Raw genomic sequence first — 12,553 nt, forward strand, 5'->3', positions numbered from 1 at the left:
ATGTTTATCAACTACTCCCCAAATTCTTCATCTTAGAAAAGAATGTTTATACTAAGGTCACAATTTCTAATATTCAAGAAAAAAAATTATAGGCGATATTTTTACAACTTTAGTGACAAACATATACTGACTTAATGCCATAATCTCTTCTCAAATAATACATGAAGCAAAAAAAACAAACTCAAGGCTTTTAGTTAGATTACCAGCTAGTTCATATGCACTTGACATAGAGATTTAAACAAGAAAGCCTGGACTCTAACACGTACAGTTTATAACACTTGACTTCAAATATGAATTCATACCAAAACTAATTCAAACAAGTCAGAAAAATCACACGTGTTCATGCAACTAGTGAACAATCCATATCTCAATATTTTAGGTTCTATAGGTATGGTATCTACTCGAAGCCAATATCATGATTTTTAACAACGAAGAATATTTGTCAACTAAACAGAATCTAGCGACCACCTCGTATGTTCATATTAAAGTTAGCGAGTCAATATTTATATTCCTAAAATAAGATATGTCACGACCATATCACGACCAGATCGTGATGGCGCCGGACACTACTGTCAGACAAGCCAACACCAATAATTAGTAAATTCTCATTTTAATATTTTTGAAATCATAGTTGTTCCTTTCAATTAAATAGCAGAAGACGGAGTTTACAAAATACGTAACAATATCTTTAAAAATTTCCATACATTGCAACCCATAATCATCCCAAAATCCGGTGTCACAAGTGCATGAGCATTTACTAAGAATGTAAAATAAAATACAACAGCTTTCCGGAATACAAATTGGACAGAAAAAATATAAGTACTTCGAAGGAGACTCTGTTGGCTGCGGAGCATCGTATAGAATGCAGCTCACCTAAGTCCCCGTCATAATAGCGCCTATGCGCCCACAAGGCAGCTAAACATATGTGTACCTGCACAAAAATATGCATCAAGTGTAGCATAGTACGTAAATCAACGCGTACCCAGTAAGTATCCCGCCTAACCTCAAAGAAGTAGTGACGAGGGGTCGACTCGGACACTTACTATGGGCTATAAATAATATACCGATGATTTGATAAATTATGGATTTAATGAGCCAACGGTAAACACAATAACATGAGGCAGGTAAATAATTCTCTTGTTAATAGGAGATTTTCAAATTTATTTTCATCTTTTAACAATTTATATCTCCGGTCAATGAGGCCATATCAATTATAAATAATTCCAAACAATCAATTAAGTCATGCGCAAATCATTCCGAGGTCGTACGGGCCGATCCAATAAATATTTAAACTGTGCACTGCCAGAGGGTCGAATGGCGCAAACCACAGATGCATCTATTTAATCTGTCGAGGCGTTCGGCCCGTTCCACAAAAGATAAACACATTTACACCACCAAATTAAGGATTTATTTAGGTTTGATATTCAAAGAAATATCAATTCTCATTAACGGTCAAATGACCCGTTCGAAATCCAAGTAGGTGAAGTTTAACCTTTTGAAATTCTTTTATCAAGTTCCAACATCTTTTAAACGGTTAAATTAACAAGTAGGATGCAAGCATCACAAATATAACGCAATTTGGGTCCTAGACTACCCGGATATAAGCATAATAATATCTACGTACGGACTCTCATCACATCGTACGAACGTACCCCTCCCCTCCCCCCCTCCCCCCAAACAAGTAGAAGCACATATTGAATTATTTCACCTATGGGGTAAATTCCCTCTTACACGGTTAGAAATGAGACTTACCTCACTCCGAAGTTCCTTCTCCGGCTCCCAGGCCTTTTCAATAACTCGAACCGATGCTCCATGCTCCAAAACTAGTAAATAAATGTCCATGAATATATACTCTAATACTCCTTATAATCCAATTTATAACAAATTGCAATTCCGTTTAAAAAGTCGATAAAATCACCCTCGGGCCCACGTGCCCGGATTTCGAAAATGTTCTAAGATAAAGTTTACCCATAACCTCACGAACTCAAATATATAATTTATTCCCAATTCCATATCCAAATTTTGTGGTAAAAATCTAAAAATACCATGTTCTAGGTCTTTCTTCAAAATCTCAACTTTCTACTAGTTTTCATATCTAAATCCATATATAAACCTTGTATTTAGCTTGCAATAGGTGGGAATCACTTACCTTGATGTAGATGATGAAGATGGAGCTCCAAAATCGCTCCAATACCGGCTCCCAAGGATGAAAATGAAATGAAAAGGGCCAAGTATTTCTCTTACACGAACGTTCCTCCCGCGAATGCGAAGCACACCGGGCCAGACCTTCGCGAACGCGATCCTTTTTACGCGAAGTACAACCTCCCATGCCTCATAGTAACCCTTCACGAACGCGATTCCTTCTTCGCGAACGCAAAGGGTAAATCCCAGCAGCCCTCAACTTCCTCTACGGGAACGCGGGAATTCCTTCGCGAACACGTAGAAGAAAACCAGACACCAGCAAATTTGATGCTTCAGTCATTGCCCAAGTCCAAATTCCAATCCGTTAACTATCCAAAATCCACCCGAGGCCCTCGGGACCTCAACCAATTATACCAACACGTCCCAAAATACATCACGAACATAGTCGAGCCTTCAAATTACATCAAACAACGCTAAAATCATGAATCGCACTCCAATTCAAGCTTTATGAACTTTAGAACTTCAAACTTCCTCATTCGATGTCGAAACCTATCAAATCACGCCCGATTGCCCTCAAACTTTTGTACACAAGTCACATTTGACTTACGGACCTACTCCCACTTCTGGAATCAGATTCCGACCCCGATATCAAAAGGTTCACTTCCGGTCAAACTTCTCAAAAACTTTCAAATTTCTAACTTTCGCCAAACGACTCCAAAATGACCTATGGACCTCCAAATCCACTTTCGGACGCGCTCCCAATACCAGAATCATCATACGGAGCTATTCTCAGACTTGGAATTCAAAACAGACATCGATAACATTGAAATTCACTTCAACCCAATTTTATGGAATTATTCCAAAATGCTAACTTCCACAATAGGTGCTGAAATGCTCCCGGGGCATCCAAAACCTTATCCGAATATACGCCCAAGTCAAAAATCATCATACGAACCTGCTGGAACCTTTGAGGTCATTTACTCTAAAATCCAATTTAGTCAATTCTTCCAACTTAAAGCTTTCAAAATGAGAATTTTCTTTTCAATTCAACTCCAAACTCCCGAAATCCAATCCCGACCACGCGTACAAGTCATAATACCTGAAGTGAAATTGCTCATGGCCTCAAACTGCCGAACGACGCGCTAGAGCTCAAAATGACCTGTTGGGTCATTACAAGATATCTAAACCTGAATGAAAGGTAAAACTTTCTAACACATGAGCCATTTAAAAGAACATATGAGGATATTTTTCAGCCTTTTAAAAGCATAAACCAAACGAGCCATTATAGCAACTAATATACGTTCAGCTTTTATAGCTTAAAAGAAGAGATGGTGAAGGCAGGGTCATTGACCTTTTGTTGAGAAGCAAACTGAGGCTAAAGTCGGTCATCCAGGACTCATCTCTGAAAACAATTCCAAACTCGAACTCAGCTGCAACAGCAAGAAGGATAGAAAAAAGAGTGAGTAGCGGAAATTGAACTAGAACTTATGAGACTTTCAACGAGTAAAATTAGGTGAATTATGATTGTTGAAGCCTTAAAGTCTGGTATTTATAGTAGAATTTATGGCTTTGCCAGCTTCTGATTTGAAGTAAAAATTGTGAACAAAGTGATGATAAAATGAGTAAAAACATGATGGGATCAAAAAGGACAAAGTTAAAATCTTATCTTTCAGAGACCATGTGAGGGAAAAATAGCCGTTGTGGCAAAATCATCTGATTTTGCTCACGATTTGACAAGAGACTTTTGGATTGAAGCTTTAACCATCGGATCTTCATCATAGATATTGAATCCGAGTCAAGATACTCAAGTGTTTCGGTACAAGGGAGATAGGATTTTGCACGTGGGGTTGAGGCGGCATAATAATTTTGGAGAGTCTAATTTCTGGGTCATGATGAGGGTGGTGGTAGTGACAGACGAGATAACACAGTATGGTGTTAGTTTTCTAGGGGGGGTCTGGATAAGAGATGAGAGAAAAGAGAAAAGGGGTCAGCGGAAAACTTTGAGATGTGGTCTAAGTTTAACTGGCAGAGAGAGAAGAAAGGAAAAAAGGGGTGGCAGCAAATGTTGCATCAATCGGTAATAGGGTTTAGAGAGGAGGTCAAAGAAAGATAAGAGTAAAGAAAGGGGGGGGGGAGGCAGGACAAGCGAAAATGAGGAGAAGATATGAGAGTTAGGATTTGAGAGATACGGCTTAAAGGTCAAACTGGTCTAGGTTGGTCTAGGCCATCATATTAGATTGATCGAGCGATTGAGATTGGATCCAAAAATTATATATAAAATTAAATACAAAATGAATAAATGGGGGAATTTTAATTACATTTGAATCAAAAGATCCAATGGCTAATATTAAACCGGTCAGAGATAATAAAATATTAAAATAAATCTCGACCATTAATCATAATAGATCAACGATTAAGATTAAATGTGTCTATGCTGACATGGAGTTGTGTTTCTTTCACTTGGATTGATGACATGGCGCGTTGTGATTGGTTACAATTGAGTGTCATGAATTTTCAAGTGGGTTGAGGCGTGGTTGATGGGTCTGGACCAGGTCGAGGGCTATTCGGGCTGATCTTTTGGGCTGAAAAATATATTTGAAATTGGGCTTTTTAATTATTGATGACCCAATTCGTATTTAAATAATATAATGACCCAATTCGTATTTAAATAATCTTTTTCACTTTAAGTTAATATACTTGTGCTTCCACAATCTAACTGTAATAACTCGACCGATCTTTTTGCTTTTTAGATCCCTGTTTCTCTAATTAAGACTCCTCGTAAGTACTTTTACTATTTTATAACTTGTGGGGATGGTTGGTTTGGTTTTAGAAGAGTTCGGGTTGAAATCGTAACACTTAGTGGGCGTTTGGACATAAGAAATGTAAAATTCCCAAAAAAAGTGAAAAAGAATTTTAAGTGAAAATGGTATTTGAAAATTAGAGTTGTGTTTGGATATGAATATAATTTTTGATTGTTTTTGAAGTTTTATGAATGATATGAGTGAAAATTTTGAAAAATAGCTTTTTGGAGTTTTTCAAATTTTCAAAAAATTCCAAAATTCATATTCAATTGAAAATTGGAAATTTTATGGCCAAACACTGATTTAAAAAAAAGTTAAAATTGTTCCAAAAAAAAGTGAAATTTTATTTATGTCCAAACGGGCTCTTAGTTCCTTAATAGCGGCCTAAGATGGCCAAGTTTGACTTGAGTCAATATTTTGAGTAAACAACATCAGAGCCGGGATTTAATGGTTCGAATAGGTTCGTATAATAATTTTGGACTTGACCATGAGTTTGGATCGAGTTTCGGGTGATCCAAGAGCGTTTCGGCGCTTAATATTGAAAGTTGGTGCCTTGAAGGTTTTAGAGCTTCTTCAATTTGGTTTGGAGTAGACTTTGGTGTTATCGATGTCTGTTTGGGATTCTGAGCCCAGAAATAGGTCCGTATGGTGATTTACGACTTGTACGCAAAATTCGACATTATTCCGAGTTGTATATGATGATTCGACGGGTTCGGAGCTAGTTAAAGATGTCTGAAGTTCATAAGTTGATTAATTTGGGTTTGGGGTGCGATTCTTAGTTTTGATATTGTTTTATGTGTACTGAGGGTTCGAGCAGGTCCTTATTATATTTATGGACTTGTTGGTGCATTGGACGGGGTCCCGGGTGGCTCGGGTGTATTTCAGAGCACCCGGAGCTAAGTCCAAAATTGCAGAATTTACTGGTTCTTGTTTCCTTCTTCGTGAACGTAGAGGTTCCCTTGCGTTCACGATGAAGGATTAGGGTTATGGGGTGATTTTCTCTTCGCTTTCGCTATCATGTGGTCACGTTTCCGAAGGTTTGGGACCTGAGGTCTTCGCGTTCGCGAAGCCTGTCCTGCGTTCGCGTAGAAGAACAGGGCCTGGGGGGGTCAGCTGCTATTACCCTTCGCATTTGCGAAGGGTGGACCGCGTTCGCGAAGCACTGCTAGGCAAGCCTTCATGATCGCGAGTCTCCGCCCGCGTTCGCGAAGAACAGTTTCTGGGCCTGGGCAAGTTTTTCCTTCGCGATCGCAAAAAAGGAATGCCAGGGCATTGTTATGTTTTAAAAGCAGGACTTAGGCTATTTTCTCTCATTTTCACTTCTCTTGACCGATTTTAGAGATCTTGGAGGGGGGGTTTTCATCTAACATTTTAAGGTAAGTAATTCCTACCCAATGTGAGTTTAATACATAGAGTATGGGTAGATTTTAACATGTAAATTGCGGAAATTTTAGGATTTTGTTGAAAATTCTAGGTTTTGGTAAATATGAGATTAGACTATAAAAATGATTATGGAATTGAGTAGATTTTATGTATTTGAGTTTGTAATGTTATGGGTAGCATTTATCTACAAAAAGTTCTGGAATCCGGGCACGTATGCCCGGGACAAATTTTAGGAATCTTCCAAATTTGGTTGGGTAATTATTCTAATAGTTAAATTATGATTTTTTGAGCATATATTGATTAGTTTATACGACCTTTTGCTTATTTCAGATTGCTCGGCACCGATTTGAGGCAAATAATTTGGTTGAAGAGCCGAGTATAGAATTGGAAGTAAGGTAAGTCTCTTGCCTAACTTTGTAAGAGGGAATTATCCCCGTAGGTATTTTAAATTATTATTTGCTAATAATTGTGGGTGCTACATATGCACGATGTGACGAGAGCCCGTAAGTAGCTAAAATTATGCTTATTTCCGGTAGACTTAGGAATTTACCATACAACACTTGTGTTATTTGAACCAAACTTGTTAGTTTAATTACTTAAATTTATAAGTGAATTTGGATATGGGATTTTATGAGACCGAGTTTTATTGTCTTGAGTTTTGGCGGAATACTTGATTGTTAGTGGAAACTATGCATTCTTTGAGTACTATTCCTGTATTTGTAATCGGTGACTGTAGTTTGTTGAGTTCCTCTATTCCTGTGGATCAGGCTGAATGCCTCAGCAGTATTTTTAGATGCATCTATGGTTCACTCTGGTCAACCCTCGGCAGTGTACACGATTATTCTGGATCGTTTCATATGACCTCGGCATAATTCATGCGTGATATCACTAGGAGTTCGGTTATTCTTGATATTTCCTTCATGACTTGAGATCTAATAATTACTTGATAGCTCTTAATTGATAAAATTGGCATGTGATAATTGGGGATTTTAAGTTGACATTCTTTTAACGGATCATTATTTATTCTTTTCATATTCTATTGTTACTATTGTATTTTATGCCTATTTATAATTTATGTACATTATTTATTGACCTCTAGTAAGTGTCGATGTCGACCCCTCATCACTACTTCTTCGAGGTTAGACTAGATACTTACTGGGTACACGTTGTTTGTGTATTCACGCTACACTTTTACACAAATTGTGTAGGTTCTGAGGCAGGTACATCCGGTATTCGTCTAGGTGTGCATCTGCATTACTCGGAGGCCTAGTGGTGAGGTGCTTTCCATGCTCTGTTGTACAACACCCGGAGCTCCCTCTTGTTGTATTTATTATTTCTATCTATTCAGTTTTAAGTAGTAATTGTAGGGGGTTTTGTATATTCTAGTGATGCTCGTGCACTTGTGACACCGAATTTTTGGAATTACTAGTAGATACTTATGGTTTTTGTCTATTAATATAACTATTTCACTTTTATGTTTTATTTTATACTTTACATCATCGTGACTACTTATTCTTGGTTTCTTGATTAAATAAAATTCATGACCTTAAAAATAATAAAATGAACAATTAAATGGATAGTCCACCGTTGGCTTGTCTAACGACGACGTTGGGCGCCCTCACGGGCTATAGTGGGAATTGGGTCGTGACAGTTTGGTATCAGAGTACTAGGTTCACATAGGTCTCACAAGTCATGAGCAGGCCTGATAGAGTCTTGCGGATCAGTGCGGAGAAATTTGTACTTATCTTCAAGGGGCTATAGGGTGTTAGGAAATTTCTCTTTCTTTATCTCCTATTGTGCAGTTGATTTTTTGCTAAGTATATTTCTTTTATTATCTCATAGATGGTGAGAACACGCGCGAAAGATGTACCCGGAGGTAAAGGAGCTACTTCTCTTGTTGCTAGAGGTCGAGGCTGAGGCCGAGGGAGGTCTCCAGCTCCTGTTAGAGGGCGAGGGCATCCTAGAGTTTCTCCCATGGTGCCACTAGTAGAGGATCCCATTATTGAGAAGCAGTATAAGGTTCCTGCAGCTAAGCCGTCCCGGGTAGATTTCATGACTACGCCAGGATTTCAAGAGGTCATGGGCCATATGTTGCGGTTCATGGATTCCATGACGCATGCTGGTTTATTTCCAGTGGACCCAGCGATATCTCAGGCGGGAGGGGGAGCACAGACCCCTACCGCTCAGGCTCTAAGACACGTTGTTGTCATATATCAGACCGCAGGTGCACTACCTGTGGGCGAGGCTCAGCCAGTTGCGGCAGTTATACCAGAGCTCAGACCTGTCGCGACCGTCGAGCAACAGAAGTGGTTAGACAGGTGGAACAGGCTACATCCTCCTGTCTTTGGCGATGAGAGACATGAGGACCTACAGGACTTTATTGATCGTTGTAGAGATAGGCTGCACAATACGGGAGTATTGGAGTCCAACGAGGTAGACTTCACCATATTTCAGTTGCAGGGTAAGGTCCGTAGATGGTGGAAGTACTACCTCTGCAGCAAGCTAGCAGGTTCACCTCCCTTTACTTGGGACCAGTTCACGTGTCTCTTTTTGGAGAGATATATCCCACACTCTCATAGGGAAGAGTTGTAGGGTCAGTTCGAGCAGGTTCAACAGGGTCAGATATCGGTGTCCAGTTATGAGGCGAGGTTCTCTGAGTTTTTCCACGCACTTATGATACTCCCTATAGATGCATAAAGGGTGCGGATATTTATCGTGGACTTGCATTATGGCATCCAGTTTAATATGGACCGAGAAGTTGAGATGAAGACTTATTACGAGTAGGTCGTGGAGATAGCACGGAGTATCGAGGGTATCTGTTAGGAGGGCCAATAGCATTCACCGAGAAACAAGTGGCCTTGATACTTGGGAGGATTCAGTGGTGCTCCATTTGGGGGCAGAGGTCAGTTTGTGAGGGGACAGTCTAGCAGGCCCATGTATTCAGTACCACCGCCTTCTAAGGGTGCTCTAGTGTAGCCTTACTTTAGCGCCATTCAATAGAGCTCCTACCATCCACCGGTTATTCTGGGTTCTTCTAGTGGGTATTTAGGTCCCCAAGGTAAGACCCAAGGTCAGTCATCTTCTACACCGAGAGGTTGCTACGAGTGTGAGGAGCTGGGTCGTATTAGGAGGTTTTGCCCCAAGCTTCTGGGGAAGGTAGTACAACAGGGCCATCAGCCCATGATCACCGCACCAGTTGTCGCACCGCCCATCCGGCCGGCTAAAGGTGGAGGGTAGGTGGGTAGGGGTCACCTTATGGTAGAGTCCAACTAGGTGGCGCTCCAACTAGGTTCTATGCCTTTCCAGCCAGACCAGATGCAGTAGCCTCAGACGTCGTGATCACATATATTATTTCTGTTTGCGGTAAGGATGTTTTGGTACTATTTGATCCAGGGTCTATATATTCATATGTGTCTTCTCTATTTGCTTCTTATCTGGATGTATCTTGTGAGTCATTGGGTGCTCTTGTATATATGTCCACGCCAGTGGGTGATTCTGTTGTTGTGGATCATGTTTACCGGTCCTATTTTGTGACTTTCTATTGTTATGAGACTAGAGCAGATCTTCTGTAACTTATTATGACTGACTTTAAGGTCATCCTAGGCATGGACTGGTTGACTCCGTACCATGTTGTTCTAGATTTCCATGCCAATACTGTTACCTTGGCGATACCAGAGCTGCCTGAATTGGAGTGGAGGGGTTCATCTATCAGTACATCTAACCGGGTTATCTCTTTCTTGAAGGCTCGACATATGGTCGAGAAGGGTTATTTGACCTATCTGGCTTATGTTTGAAATACTGCTACGGATTCTCCCACAATTTATTCAGTGCCCGTGGTGTAGGAGTTCTCCGATGTGTTTCCTTTTGATCTACCAGGCATGCCACCATATCATGATATCGATTTTAGTACTAATTTTGCGCCAGGCACGCAGCCTATATCTATTCTACCGTATCCATGGCTCCGAATGAGTTGAAGGAACAACTTGAGAAGTTGCTCGTGAAGGGGTTTATCAGGCCGAGTGTGTCGCCTTGGGGTGCACCAGTATTGTTTGTAAAAAAGAAGGATAGGAGTATGCGGATGTACATTAATTACCGTCAGTTGAATAAAGTTACCATTAAGAACAAGTACCCCTTGCCACGCATTGATGATTTGTTTGACCAGTTACAAGGTGCCAGGGTGTTCTCTAAGATCGATTTGGGGTCTGGGTATCATCAGCTGAAAATTCGTGCTTCAGATGTTCCGAAGATGGCATTCCAGACTAGGTATGGGCACTTTGAGTTTCTAGTAATGACCTTCGGCTTAACCAACGCCCCGATGATGTTTATGGATTTGATGAATCGGGTGTTCAAGCTATATCTGGACTCATTTGTCATTGTCTTCATTGATGTCATATTGATCTACTCGCGTAGTATGGAGGAGCACGAGCAGCATTTTAGCATTTATGCCTTAGACCTTGCAGGAACAGAAGATATATGCTAAGTTCTCCAAGTGCGAGTTTTGGTTAGATTTTGTGTAGTTCTTGGGACATGTTTGTATCAGGTGAGAGTATTAAGTTAGATCCTAGGAAGATCGAGGCAATTCAGAGTTGGCCTCGTCCTACCACAATGACCAAGATTAGGAGTTTCTTGGGGTTAGCAGGTCTGTGGGGGGTTTCTCGTCTATTGCAGAACCTTTGACTAGATTGACCCAGAAGGGTGCTCCATTAAGAAGGCCTGATGATTGCAAGGCGAGCTTTCAAATGCTCAAGACCGCATTGAATACAACACCGATATTAATTTTGCCCTTCGGTTCAAGTATGTATGATGTGTATTGTGACGCTTCATGCGTTGGATTGGGTTGTATATTCATGCAGGAGGGGTGAGTTATTGCATATGTTTCATGTCAGCTGAAGCCCCACGAGAAGAATTTCCCCGTACATGATTTAGAGTTTGACGCGATAGTTCATGCTCTCAAAATTTTGAGGCATTATCTTTATGGGGCATCATGTGAGGTTACACCGATCATCGTAGTTTGCAACATTTGTTTAAGTAGAGGGATCTTAATTTGAGGTAGCGCAGATGGATTGAGTTACTAAAGGATTATGATATTACCACCTTTTATCATTCGGGTAAGGAGAATGTTATTGCAGATGCCTCGAGCAGAAAGGCTGAGAGTATGGGTAATTTGGCATTCATTTCAGCAGAGGAGAGGTTATTGGCTTTGGAAATTCAAACCTTGGCCAACATACTTGTGAGGTTGGATATTTGATAGGCCAGTTAAGTTCTTGCATGAGTTATGGCCTAGTCTTCATTATTTGAGAGGATCAAGGCTCGTAAGTACGCTGATCCGCATTTGCTGGTTCTTAGAGAGACGGTGTTACAAAGTGGTGCCAAGGAGGTTAAAATAGGTGATGATGGTGTTCTGCAACTCAAGGGTTGCTTATGTGTTCCTAATATTGATGGCCTAAGAGAGACGATTCTAGAGAAGGCACACAATTCATGGTATTCTATTCATCCAGGTGCTACAAAGATGTATTACGACCTTTACTAGTGGCGGCGGATAAAGAAGGACATAGTTGAGTATGTGGTGAGGTGTCTAAATTGCCACCAGGTTAAGTATGAGAACCATAGGCTAGGTAGCCTACTTCAGCAAATGGTTATACTGGAGCGGAAGTGGGAGCGCATCACTATGGACTTCGTAGTTGGGTTACCGCAGACGTTGAGGAAATTTGATGTCGTTTGGGTCATTGCCGATAGGCTAACCAAGTCAGCACACTTTATTCCGGTTGTGACTATGTACTCTGCAGAGAGGTTGGCCCAGATTTACATTCAGGAGATTGTCTAGCTGTATGGTGTGCCTATTTCTATCATTTCAGATAGCGGCCCTCAGTTCACTTTGCATTTCTGGAGAGTAGTATAGAACGAGTTGGGTACCCTAATAGAGCTCAGCATAGCCTTTCATCCGCAGACCGACGGGCAGTCAGAGCGAATAGTTTAAATTCTGGAGGACATGCTTAGAGCATGTGTGATTGACTTCGGAGGGCAGTGGGATTAATTCTTACCATTAGACGAGTTTGCTTATAACAACAGTTATTAGTACAACATTGATATGGCTCTATCTGAGGCTTTATATGGTCATCGATGTCGTTCCCCCATCGGTTGGTTTGACCCTGGCGAGGCTAGCTTATATGGTAATTATTTGGTAAAGGATGCTTGGATAAGGTAAAGTTGATTCAGAAGTGGCTTCG

General features: G+C 40.6%; 1 long non-coding RNA gene across 2 annotated transcripts; it reads right to left on the reverse strand.

The window, feature by feature from the left end:
• Positions 1-687: 687 nt before the first annotated feature.
• LOC138900739 (uncharacterized) lies at positions 688-4,285 on the reverse strand. 2 transcript variants are annotated; one of them, XR_011411979.1, is made up of 4 exons: positions 3,494-4,285; positions 2,150-3,301; positions 1,753-1,823; positions 688-931 (listed from the first exon to the last, which is right to left on the reverse strand). It is a non-coding gene; the product is annotated as an uncharacterized lncRNA (long non-coding RNA). The 2 variants fall into 2 exon arrangements; XR_011411978.1 differs by having other exon boundaries at positions 2,150-3,329.
• Positions 4,286-12,553: the final 8,268 nt, after the last annotated feature.

Source organism: Nicotiana tomentosiformis, chromosome 11 (assembly GCF_000390325.3).
Source record: "Nicotiana tomentosiformis chromosome 11, ASM39032v3, whole genome shotgun sequence".
In the NCBI taxonomy this organism is placed as follows: Eukaryota; Viridiplantae; Streptophyta; class Magnoliopsida; order Solanales; family Solanaceae; genus Nicotiana; species Nicotiana tomentosiformis.